The sequence below is a fragment of the Brassica napus genome, chromosome C9 (genome assembly GCF_020379485.1).
Source record: "Brassica napus cultivar Da-Ae chromosome C9, Da-Ae, whole genome shotgun sequence".
Taxonomy (NCBI): Eukaryota; Viridiplantae; Streptophyta; class Magnoliopsida; order Brassicales; family Brassicaceae; genus Brassica; species Brassica napus.
Genome location: NC_063452.1, coordinates 51961550 through 51973943, shown reverse-complemented (window position 1 = coordinate 51973943; position 12394 = coordinate 51961550). Strand labels below are relative to the sequence as shown.

General features: G+C 34.1%; 1 non-coding gene across 1 annotated transcript; it reads right to left on the bottom strand.

Moving 5' to 3' along the window:
• Positions 1 to 11467: 11467 nt before the first annotated feature.
• Positions 11468 to 11574, bottom strand: LOC125593521. The gene has a single exon (XR_007329425.1). It is a non-coding gene; the product is annotated as a small nucleolar RNA R71 (small nucleolar RNA).
• Between the last annotated feature and the right edge of the window lie 820 nt (positions 11575 to 12394).

Sequence of the window (12394 nt, the reverse complement as noted above, 5' to 3'; positions counted from 1 at the left end):
TCCTCCTCTCAAATGGCTGCAACAAAAATGTAATGTTTATCATTCTAAAACTCTCCAACCTCTCTCTAATCTCTTTGACTTGAAAATACCAAACTTTATATGAATTTTTCAGTTTTGTCTCATGTATTTCTTACTAATTTATCTCTTTTGCAGGTTTTTAATCAAATGGTACTCATCTTCCACTAATTTAAAGGTAGATCTATTAATTTTAGATATGTATTTTTGTGTGTTCTATAAATGTAGATTTATCTAATCTTCCACTCATTTTCTCTATTTTAAAGTCATTTGAACGTTTTTGGATATGCAGATTTTTCACATCTGGATTTGATATGTAGGTTTTTCAGATCTGGAAGACTTCTGAGACGACTTACTTGTTAGTCGTCTAGAAGTTGTCTGGACTTCTTGGATGTCTTTTGACAAAGTCGTCTGGACTTCCAGGAAGTCGTCTGGACTTCCACGAAGTCGCCTGGATTTTTCTGAGCGTTTTGGTAAGTTCTTATGTCTGATTTTTCTTCATTTGGTAACTTCTTGTTGTATAAAGTTCTTACTTTTTTCCCAAACTAAAACTCTTCAAACCCACTCTAATCTCTTTGACTTGAAAACACCAAACTTTATATGAATTTTTCAGTTTTGTCTCATGTCTTTCTTACTAATCTATCTTTTTTTGCAGGTTTTTAATTAGATGATACTCATCTTCCACTAATTTAAAGGTAGATATATTATTTTTTGATATGTATTTTTGTGTGTTCTGTAAAGGTAGATTTATCTAATCTTCCACTCATTTTTTCTGTTTTTAAGCCATTTGAACGTTTTTGAATATGCAGGTTTTTCAGATCTGGAAGACTTCTGGGACGACTTACTTGTTAGTCGTCTGGAAGTCGTCTGGAAGTCGTCTTAAAGTCATCTGGATTTCCTGTAAAGTCGTCTGGATTTCCTGTAAAGTCGTCTGGAAGTCGTCTGAACTTCCTAAAAGTCTTCTGAGAAAGTCGTCTGAACTTCCTGGAAGTCGTCTGGACTTCTTAGAAGTCGTCTGGACTTCTTAAAAGTCGTCTGGTCTTGTCTACTCAAGTGGAATCCAAGCTTGTCTTTGTAGAGGAATGATCTATAATAGTTTTGTTTTTGGTCTGTTTTGTGAATTGCATGTCTACTCTTTTAGTTGTGAATTTTTTGTAAAATCAGTTTTAATGTTTTCCAAGATGTATTAAATGTGCTAACAATGTGTTTACACATTTACAAATCAATGAAATAATAGACTTCAATAGCCTTTTTCTTATCTTTGGATCTCTCATATGAAATAATAAACTCCAATGGCCTTTTCTCATCTTAATAAACAAGAATGTTGGTACCTTCATATTGGTACAACATTTTAAGAAGCATTTAACCCTTCTTCCAACTCATAACAATAGTCATCATTATTGTCTATTACAATAATACTTAAGAGATGGAAACAAACAATAGTAACTAGTCAAAGCATATCATATTTTTTATAAGTTTGCGTTGAAAAACTTAGTCAAATTTAGTAAAACTAAGGGAGAGAACATATTTTGTAAATATGAGTTTTACATATCTTGAAGTTACTTATCACTCTTAAAAATACAAGTTATTCAAAAACTAACGTAGAAGACTTAAAAACTAGCGGAGAAGACGCGGGCGACTTCAATATAAGTTGTCCAGACGACTAAACTATACGTCGTCTGGTCAACGCAGAGGTTATTTTTGCAATTGACGTTGAAATCTGTTATTTCGGACAACTGAAAAATAAGTCGTCTACTATTGTTTGGTTAAAAAAAAACTCCAAAAAAGCTAGACGACTTACAATTCAGTCGTCATAGGTTAGTTTTGCATTTGACTGGATTATTTCAGAAGTTTGACTTTTTTGGACGACTTACATTTCAGCCGTCTAGTGAAAATTAAAATAATAATATATTTTTTAAAGTAGACGACTTACAGTTAAGTTGTCATAGGTTAGTTTTGCAATTGAAAAAAAAAACTTCAAGATTTAATTATATACAGACGACTTATAATTCAGTCGTCCACGAGACGACTGAAATGTAAGTCGTCCAGGATTTACGAGGTTTGACCAGAATCTCGGAAAAAAATCCTCGACGACTTACAAGTAAGTCTTCTGTGTATAATTAAATCTTGAAGTTTTTTTTTCAATTGCTAAACTAACCTATGACTACTTAATTGTAAGTCGTTTACTTTAAAAAAAATTATTATTTTAATTTTCGACAGACGACTGAAATGTAAGTCATCTGGGGAAGTCAAACTTCTGTAATTATCTAGTCAAATGCAAAACTAACCTATGACGACTGAAATGTAAGTCGTCTAGGTTCTTTGGAAATTTTTTTGAAACCAAACAATAGTAGACGACTTAACTTTCAGTCGTCTCAGGTTACAGATTTCAAAGTCAATTGCAAAAATAACCTTTGCGTTGACCAGACGACTTCCAGGTAAGTCGTCTACTGCCAGACGACTTCCAGGTAAGTCGTCTACAGCCAGACGACTTCCCAAGTAAGTCGTCTGACGAACAGATCTGGAAAAAAACTCGATGTCATACCTTAAATTGGTGAGATAAGTTCCTTAGCATACATAAGGCTTCTCCAAGCACACAGAATCACAAACGAAAGTCACCCACCCAGAATCGTTAGCTTCTATGACTCTATGAACCATAAAAATTTTAGAATCAAAATCTTGGGTTTTTTTAGCTCATTGTGGAGAGAAGGTGAGAGATATGTTGTGTTTAGTTCACAAGAATGGAAAAAGAAGAAGGGTAAATCGATTTTGGGAGCATTAAGAGCTTTAAATTGGTTGTTCATGGTGGTTGTGGTATTGATGACAATGGCAATCTTGTAATTACTTGAAGATGATGAGGGTGAGTGAGTAAAGATGTCATTTTCGAAAAGAAAAAAAAAATTGATGGCATTTTCGTAAATTATATGAACTTGTGGGGTGAATAGGGCAAAACCAATTAAAAAAAAAAAGAGGTTAGTTTTGTGTTTAACTTTAAGTTGTAGGTCAATTTTGCAAAAAGCCCTATATTTAAAAAGTTTGACAAATTTTATTATAACTGAATATGTCCAATAGATAATATTTTAACAAAATAATCTACAGATTTTCTTTTTATGTATATACTAATATTTTTAAAAAATATATATACCCCACTAATTTGGATGCCGTAATCTTTGGATTGGGTGGCTTCCCCTCAAGACCGGCCCTGATGGTAGTATACCAGACAGTCAAATTATATAAAAGGGGAATATTTTCTTCCTTTTTTTTCCGATTCTCTTTTTTTTCCTAATGAATTTTTTAATAATTTTATACTTGTTTCGAGAAAGATAGTCATTTTCTTTTTGTATAGCATCGAAGAACTACTTCGAAATTAACAAGTAGGTATCGTATTACTGAATAAGCCCACGAAGATAGATCATATTATATTGCTAATAGTTATAGTGGACTTGGGCTTTATATTCGTGGGCCATTTGACCTTATGGTGAATTACGTTACATGCACATCCATATATTATAATCAAAGTGTCACATTACATATTTTTAATTGAAAATTGGCATGACGCTGATTGATGACAATAACGATGTGGATTGTTCACCTAACTTGGAGGAATTTTTAAATTTCAACCAATTTACGAGATGTCACTGACAAATCAAGTCAGTCTATATCTGCTAGCTGCGAATATGAATAACATGATAAATAAAAATTATTTAAAAATATGCATAATAATGTAAACGAGAATTGGTTAGAAATATAGATAATATCATTTTAGTAATTTCATTAATATAATTGTATTAATTGTATTTACATATTTTACTGAGTTTAGCAATTTTATTAATCATATTATCTTAACAATACATCACATCATTAATTATATTACTATAATAATATTGTAGATTTTTATTTATTAGTTAATCATCATTAACTTTGTGCCAATTATAAAATCAAAAAGTAAAATAATCGAGTTTTCATATGATTAAACATTCGGCTTAGTTTGTTTTACTAAAAAAAATTATTTATTTTATTTTCAATCAGTGAAAAATTATGAATCCAAAACATTAATTGATATATAGTGTTTTTGACATCATTGTGTATATGTTTCCTAACTTGTTTTGAGTGTTTTATCGAGTTAGTCTAGTCTTTTTAGAGTCATTTCAGGTCTGGAGAAGACTTAAGAGTTAAAGGAAGAAGCGTGAAGAAAGGAGCTAGAATTAGAGACTTTCCCCGAAGAACAATCAAGTGGAGCAGTCTGACGGTTGATCCTACCAGGAGCAGCCAGACGATTGTTCTCGACATTTATGAAAGTCTCCATATCTTTTAAAGATTTGCCGATTCCCCACTCTGAAGTCTAAGGGCGCCTCCATATAAAAGTTGCCTCTATCTTTTATTTTTGGATTACGCTAGTTTTGCAAGAGACCTAGACCTATTCTTGGTTAATTGCTATTGTAAGGGAGACGGCTCCTCTTCTTGACAGAGAAGATCATCCTGAACCCTGTTGATTTATCTTTGGATTTATATGCAATATTATTCAGTTATCATGTCTTATTTATCTTGGGTTATGGCTGAGTAGTTAGCTAGATTGTCTAGGGTTCTAGGGTGTTAATCGCAAGGCTAAACATAAATAAGCAACTCTATTGTGTCTTCGTTCATCTCAACTCTTAATGCTAGCTTTAACCTGATAGTTACTGCTACATCTTAGGTTTAATCCACTCATTAACCGTGTAGTAGATTGCTTGATATTGAATGAATGAGCCGCACATCTCTAGTCAGCGAAAGTAGATACTAGACTGCTCGATGAACCTATCGGACTTGATCTCTATTTCTTGTGATCGATCCTTGATCCAAACGACAGTTTAGGCTTCTTCAAATTTGGTCTGGTACCAAAGTTTAAGATTGATGTTTTTACCTTTTAAAAAATTACCATTCTAAGTAGTTGCACTTGATGTATAACAGAGCTTTGATGAATATAATTAACATTCATTCAAAAAAATAGTTTAACAATAAATTATTAACCCTTAATTATTAATCAAAATTTGTATCCAAGAAATTTTTAAGATGTTGTAATGCTTTAGAGAGACAGTAAATAACTTATAGCTGATGATGTTTCTATTGTAATTGTTTTCAGTTTGTTGAGTGTATGTCAGTATGTATGGTTGTCACATACAGTCTTATTATATTCAAACAACATTTAAGATTCAAACAGTAGGAAATTACTTATATTCGTGTTTAAACTTTATTAATTTTCGGAGACAAAATTAATATTATATGTTGAAGTTTTAGGTATAAAAAATTATATGGTTTTACCTCAAATTTTCTAGTATTTAAAAATTATAATAATGATAAAAACAACAAAAATATAAACTAACATTTGTTATTTTATGTTAGGATTGTTAGGATTCTCATTGATAAAATAAAATATACATGAACTAATCTATTTATTATCAATTATATTTCTTTGTCAACAACTCACACACCTTGAGTTTAAATCTAGTGACCATATACCAAATACATAAAAAAAAAATTTTGAACAACATTTATTACACTAATACAAACAAACAAACACTACAAAAAAAATCACATTACATCACATAAATAGTATCACAAAAATAAATGATAGCAATTTAAATCACTTATAAATAAATGATACAAATTATTTTTTTACCATCAATTCTAATAATTGATGTTGTTATTAAATTATTTGACATCACTTCGATAAAACTAATATAAATTTATGTAACTTACATCACTTTTTTGAAACTGATACATAAATGTGAATTTACATAAATTAATAGCTGATACATTTTCTAATTTTCATTAATATCACTTAGAAAATGAAATAAAGTTAACATTATTAAAATAAATGAAGAAAATTCAACATCAATAAAATTATACTAGCATAATTTGAGGAAAAACTAATATGTGTGATTCATGTTGTACATCAATAAAAACAAATCTTACTATAATCACATATTCTGGTGGGGTTTTGCCAAAACTAACTCACAACTTGATTTTAATCCCAAACCTATACCCAAACTTGAATCAAATGCAAAACTAACCTAAAATCCGAGTGAAATTACAGCTCAACCCCTTGTGACCAAACAAAAAAACAGAAGCCATTTTTACGAATATAGCTCCAGTAAATCGTCTGAGTCGTCTGAGATGTTGGCAGTCGTCTGGACGACTGAAGTGTAAGTCTTCTGGTACCAGTTTATTTTAAAAATAATTTATAAATCTTGTAAAAAAATATTTTGATGCGTGAAAAATAAAAATCAAGTAATTATAAACAGTTTTAAGTGATATAAATTAAGATATGATAAAATTGATTTGTTTTGAAGATAGATGAGTGGAAGTAGTGAATCATGAAATACTTTTGTTTAGGAGTTTGGCAAACATATGTTGTAGTATTGTATGTATTGTTAGGGTTAGATTTTCGAAAACTAAAATGTTTTTTTCAAAAATTAGTTTTCACCTATATGTGTTTATTTCTGTGTATAGTAAACACTTTTCGAGTTTGATTTGGTTTTATGAAGTGTTTAATTAGATAATTAAGTTTAGGGGTTATGTTTAGGGTGTGGACGACTTATATTTCAGTCGTATGTTGAATAATTTACCCGGACGACGTATATTTCAGTCGTCCACATCGTACCGAACCTTTAATTTTACCAATGTACGTTTTAACCTAACATGATCATTTTACTCGGACGACTTACATTTCAGTCGTCTGGTGAAGAAAATAAAACAGACGACTTACATGTAAGTCGTTCAAATATTCCCGCCTAAATTTTTTTTAAAAAAAATATTTTCCCGCTTAAATAATTTAAACCAGACGACTTACTTGTAAGTCGTCTGGAAAGTCTTCTATTTCAGTTTCCCGCTAAAAATATTTAATTTCCAACTACAAATATTAAACTCTTCTGGACGACTTACATGTAAGTCGTCTGTTTTAATTTCTTCAACAGACGACTGAAATGTAAGTCGTCTAGGAAGTCGTCTGAGTCAAAAAATTTTAACCTAATTGGATTTTTTTGTCTCCCTATATAAAGAAAAATTTACACATTCTCTCTCCTCCTCTCAAATGGCTGCAACAAAAATGTAATGTTCATCATTCTATAACTCTCCAACCTATCTCTAATCTCTTTGACTTGAAAACACCAAACTTTATATGAATTTTTCAGTTTTGTCTCATGTATTTCTTACTAATGTATCTCTTTTGCAGGTTTTTAATCAAATGGTACTCATCTTCCACTACTTTAAAAGTAGATCTATTAATTTTAGATATGTATTTTTGTGTGTTCTATAAATGTAGATTTATCTAATCTTCCACTCATTTTCTCTATTTTTAAGTCATTTGAACGTTTTTGGATATGCAGGTTTTCCAGATCTGGATTTGATATGCAGGTTTTTCAGATCTGGAAGACTTCTGAGACGACTTACTTGTTAGTCGTCTGGAAGTCGTCTGGACTTCTTGGAAGTCTTCTAACAAAGTCGTCTGGACTTCCAGGAAGTCGTCTGGATTTTTCTGAGCGTTTTGGTAAGTTCTTATGTTTGATTTTTCTTCATTTGGTAACTTCTTGTTGTATAAAGTTCTTACTTTTTTCCCAAACTAAAACTCTCCAAACCCACTCTAATCTCTTTGACTTGAAAACACCAAACTTTATATGAATTTTTCAGTTTTGTCTCATGTCTTTCTTAATAATCTATCTTTTTTGCAGGTTTTTAATTAGATGGTACTCATCTTCCACTAATTTAAAGGTAGATCCATTATTTTTAGATATGTATTTTTGTGTGTTCTGTAAAGCTAGATTTATCTAATCTTCCACTCATTTTTTCTGTTTTTAAGCCATTTGAACGTTTTTGAATATGCAGGTTTTTCAGATCTGGATTTAATATGCAGGTTTTTTCAGATCTGGAAGACTTCTGGGACGACTTACTTGTTAGTCGTCTGGAAGTCGTCTGGAAGTCGTCTGAAAGTCGTCTGGACTTTCTAAAAGTCGTCTGGACTTCCTGTAAAGTCATCTGGAAGTCGTCTGAACTTCCTAAAAGTCTTCTGACAAAGTCGTCTGAACTTCCTGGAAGTCGTCTGAACTTCCTGGAAGTCGTCTGGACTTCTTAGAAGTCGTCTGGACTTCTTAAAAGTCGTCTGGTCTTGTCTACCCAAGTGGAATCCAAGCTTGTCTTTGTAGAGGAATGATCTATAATAGTTTTGTTTGTGGTCTGTTTTGTGAATTGCATGTCTACTCTTTTAGTTGTGAATTTTTTGTAAAATCAGTAATAATGTTTTCCAAGATGTATTAAATGTGCTAACAATGTGTTTACACGTTTACAAATCAATGAAATAATAGACTTCAGTAGCCTTTTTCTTATCTTTGGATCTCTCATATGCAATAATAAACTCCAATGGCTTTTTTTCATCTTAATAAACAAGAATGTTGGTAGCTTCATATTGATACAACATTTTAAGAAGCATTTAACCCTTCTTCCAACTCATAACAATAGTCATCATTATTGTCTATAACAATAATACTTAAGAGATGGAAACAAACAATAGTAACTAGTCAAAGCATATCATATTTTTTATAATTTTGCGTTGAAAAACATAGTCAAATTAAGTAAAACTAAGGGAGATAACATATTTTGTAAATATGAGTTTTACATATCTTGAAGTTACTTATCACTCTTAAAAATACAAGTTATTCAAAAACTAACGTAGAAGACTTAAAAACTAGCGGAGAAGACGCGGACAACTTCAATCAAAGTTGTCCAGACGACTAAACTATACGTCGTCTGGTCAACGCAGAGGTTATTTTTGCAATTGACTTTGAAATCTGTTATTTCGGACGACTGAAAAATAAGTCGTCTACTATTGTTTGGTTAAAAAAAAACTCCAAAAAAGCTAGACGACTTACATTTCAGTCGTCATAGGTTAGTTTTGCATTTGACTGGATTATTTCAGAATTTTGACTTTTCTGGACGACTTACATTTCAGTCGTCTAGTGAAAATTAAAATAATAATATTTTTTTAAAAGTAGACGACTTACAGTTTAGTCGTCATAGGTTAGTTTTGCAATTGAAAAAAAAAACTTCAAGATTTAATTATATACAGACGACTAAAATGTAAGTCGTCCAGGATTTACGAGGTTTGACCAGAATCTCGGAAAAAAATCCTCGACGACTTACAAGTAAGTCGTCTGGTGGACGACTAAATTATAAGTCGTCTGTGTATAATTAAATCTTGAAGTTTTTTTTCAATTGCAAAACTAACCTATGACTACTTAATTGTAAGTCGTTTACTTTAAAAAAAATATTATTATTTTAATTTTCAACACACTGATATCTTGCATATTTCTAATGTTTTATCCATTCACCCATGTGCATTTTGATCATATAGATTAGGATTTAGCCATGTTTAGGTTGCATTTTGCATACATGAGTCCTTATCAGGTATTGGAGTACCACATGGAGTTCTTGGAGACATTTGGGTGCAATTGGAGTCCAAAAGAAGTGTTTAAAGTGATCATTGGGCGAGCACCTTACCGGACCGACCAGTTCAGAGCGACACCGTCAAGTCGCTCTGATCTCCCTATCAGAGCGACCTTACCAGAGCGACAGGGAAGAGTCGCTCTCGTTTTGATCACCCGGAGATGCGAGAACGAGTCCGGAGCGACCTCTCGCAGCGACACAGCGAGGTCGCTCCCGAAGCATGAAGCGACTACTCGGAGCGACGAGCGGAGACCGCTCGCGTTTTCATCACTCAGAAACACGAGAACGAGTCCAGAGCGACCTCTCGCAGCGACACAGCGAGGTCGCTCCCGAAGCATGGAGCGACTACTCGGAGCGACGAGCGGAGGTCGCTCCGCGTCTTATTTCTGCTCGAACTTATGATTTCTCAAGGGCCTTTTGGTCATTTCATGATGTATGTTTTTATTTTCTAAACCTATGTTTTAAACATCTTTTGTAGCCACCAGACATCTTATCTTTTGATCTATTGAGAAATACACAAAAAGTCTCTTGAGAAGTTTATCTCTTGGATTTTGATTGTTATGTTCTTGTGTTCTTGTTGATTTCTTATCTATTTCTCTACATGATTAATCTGAAATCCAATATGGGTTTAAGAGAAATCATGGAGATTAGTGAGTAATCACCTTTTGAATTCATGGGTTAGGGAGATTAAGGGTGATTAGGTTAGTTCTAGGATGTTTTAGTGTAGATCATTCTTGTTCCTTGCTAGTAGAGTATTCCTAATGCATCTTCTGAGTTGGCCACTCAAAAGTTGATCAATAGGCATTTCCCACCCGAAAGGTGTTTGATGAAATGCCTGAGACAACTCTCCTAGGCTTTTAGTATACTTTGCCAAAGACATTTGTTGTTAAAGGTGCTAAGATAGCTAATAGACTTGTTAGTAATGATTGTTTTCATATTATTCAACCAAAGACATTTGATGTTTGAGATATGTTAGCAAATGAGCATTCATCTAGACATAGAGCTTGCTTAGAATTGTGTCTAGGCTTAAGGTAGATAGTTTGATTGATCATTTGTCATCCTTAGTTCGAAACTTGATCACCCAAGGTCTAATCCCTATGCCCATGAGTTCTCTTTTCCCTTAGTCAAGAAAGTATCATTCTGTTATTGCTTTTTAGTTTTAGTCATAGCTTAAAACTCATCTAAATCATTGGTTGCACTTAGACTAAGTGAGTACTTGCATTCTCAGTGCTTTGATATCCCTCAGAACTGGTTCGACAATCACTATACTACAACATTTGTCTTAGGAGCTTGAAAACTCCTAACATCAAATTGGCGCAGTTGCCAAATTCTGAGTAGATTTAAACATTGAGATTTAGTCACTTGCTTGAGACTAAGTCATTTTAATTTTGTTTTGTTACTGATTCTTCTTCTTCACCAACCTTTCACTTTCAGGTGTATGAACTTGAGGAGCAAAGGTCCATCAAACCTAGTTCCAATAGTAGCATACATCAGAGCTTTCGAGAGGGAGTGTACTAGAGCTAGAAGAGAAGAAGAACAACAAGCCCACTTGCAGAGATTGGATATTGATATGGCAGATCCATCGCAAGGGGCAGAACACCAACCGCGGGCAGCTCGACCCATTGGTACTTATGACGGGCCCAACATTCATGGTCATAGACTAGGAATCCTAGCACCGGCTGTGGCAGCCAACAACTTTGAGGTCAAGTCAGGACTCCTCTACGTGATCGAGAACAACAAGTATCATGGCTTAGCTCTAGAGGACCCATTTGACCACTTGGACAAGTTCGACAGCTACTGTGGGTTGTCAAAAACCAATGGTGTGTCCGAAGATGCCTTAAAGCTCAAGCTATTCCCTTTCTCTTTGGGGGATAAGGCACGTCCGTGGGAGAAGTCTCTACCCAGCGACTCTATCACCACTTGGGATGATTGCAAGAGAGCATTCTTGGAGAAATTCTTCTCTACTTCAAGAACTGCTAAGCTGAGAAATGAGATTTCCAGTTTTCAACAGAAGAACTTGGAAGGCTTCAGCGAAGCGTGGGAGAGATTCAAGGGCTACCAAGCTCAATGCCCACACCATGGTTTCTATAAGGAGAGCTTGCTGAGCACATTCTACCGTGGTGCTCTTCCTAAGTACAGGGCTAGACTGGATACAGCTAGCAATGGGTTCTTCTTGGGGAGAACTGAGGAAGATGCAGAGGAGCTGGTTGACAACATGGTAAAGAGTGATTCAGTTTACAGTGGAGACCACGGCAGAAGCAGTCGAACAGATGATAAGCAGACGAGGAAGGAGTTGAAAGCTCTACAGGATAAGATAGACATTCTCCTTGCTGATAAAGCCACACAAGAGCAACTGTATTTTGTTGGTAACCCAAGCCAAGATACACCACCTGTTGTCCATGAGGTTGAGGGTTTGGAAGGTCAGGAAGAGCTGTGTTTCATCAACAACAATGGTAGCTGGTGCAAAAAAGAGCCCAACTTTCAGTACAACAACTACCAACAGAAATCCTATCCCAACAACCAATAGAGTGGTTATCCGCCTCGAAACAACCAGCAAGGCAACTATCAACCTCAGCAAAACCCCTCATCTGGTTCCTCTGCTTCTCAAGAGAGCAGCACTGACACCCTGCTGAAATAAATCTTGGAGTCTCAGACTAGAAGTGAGAAGCATGTTGGTTATGAGTTGAAGAACCTTCATTTCAAGATTGATGGGAGCTACAATGAGCTCAACAACAAGTTCTCACATCTTGCTTCTACAGTCAAGAATTTAGAGAATCAGTTTGCTTCCATGAACACTCACCAGACTCGCCAGCAAGGATCTCTACCTGGAAAATCTGACCAAAACCCCAAGGAGGCCAAAGCTATCACCCTTAGGAGTGGTAAGCAGTTACCGCCTACAACCCTC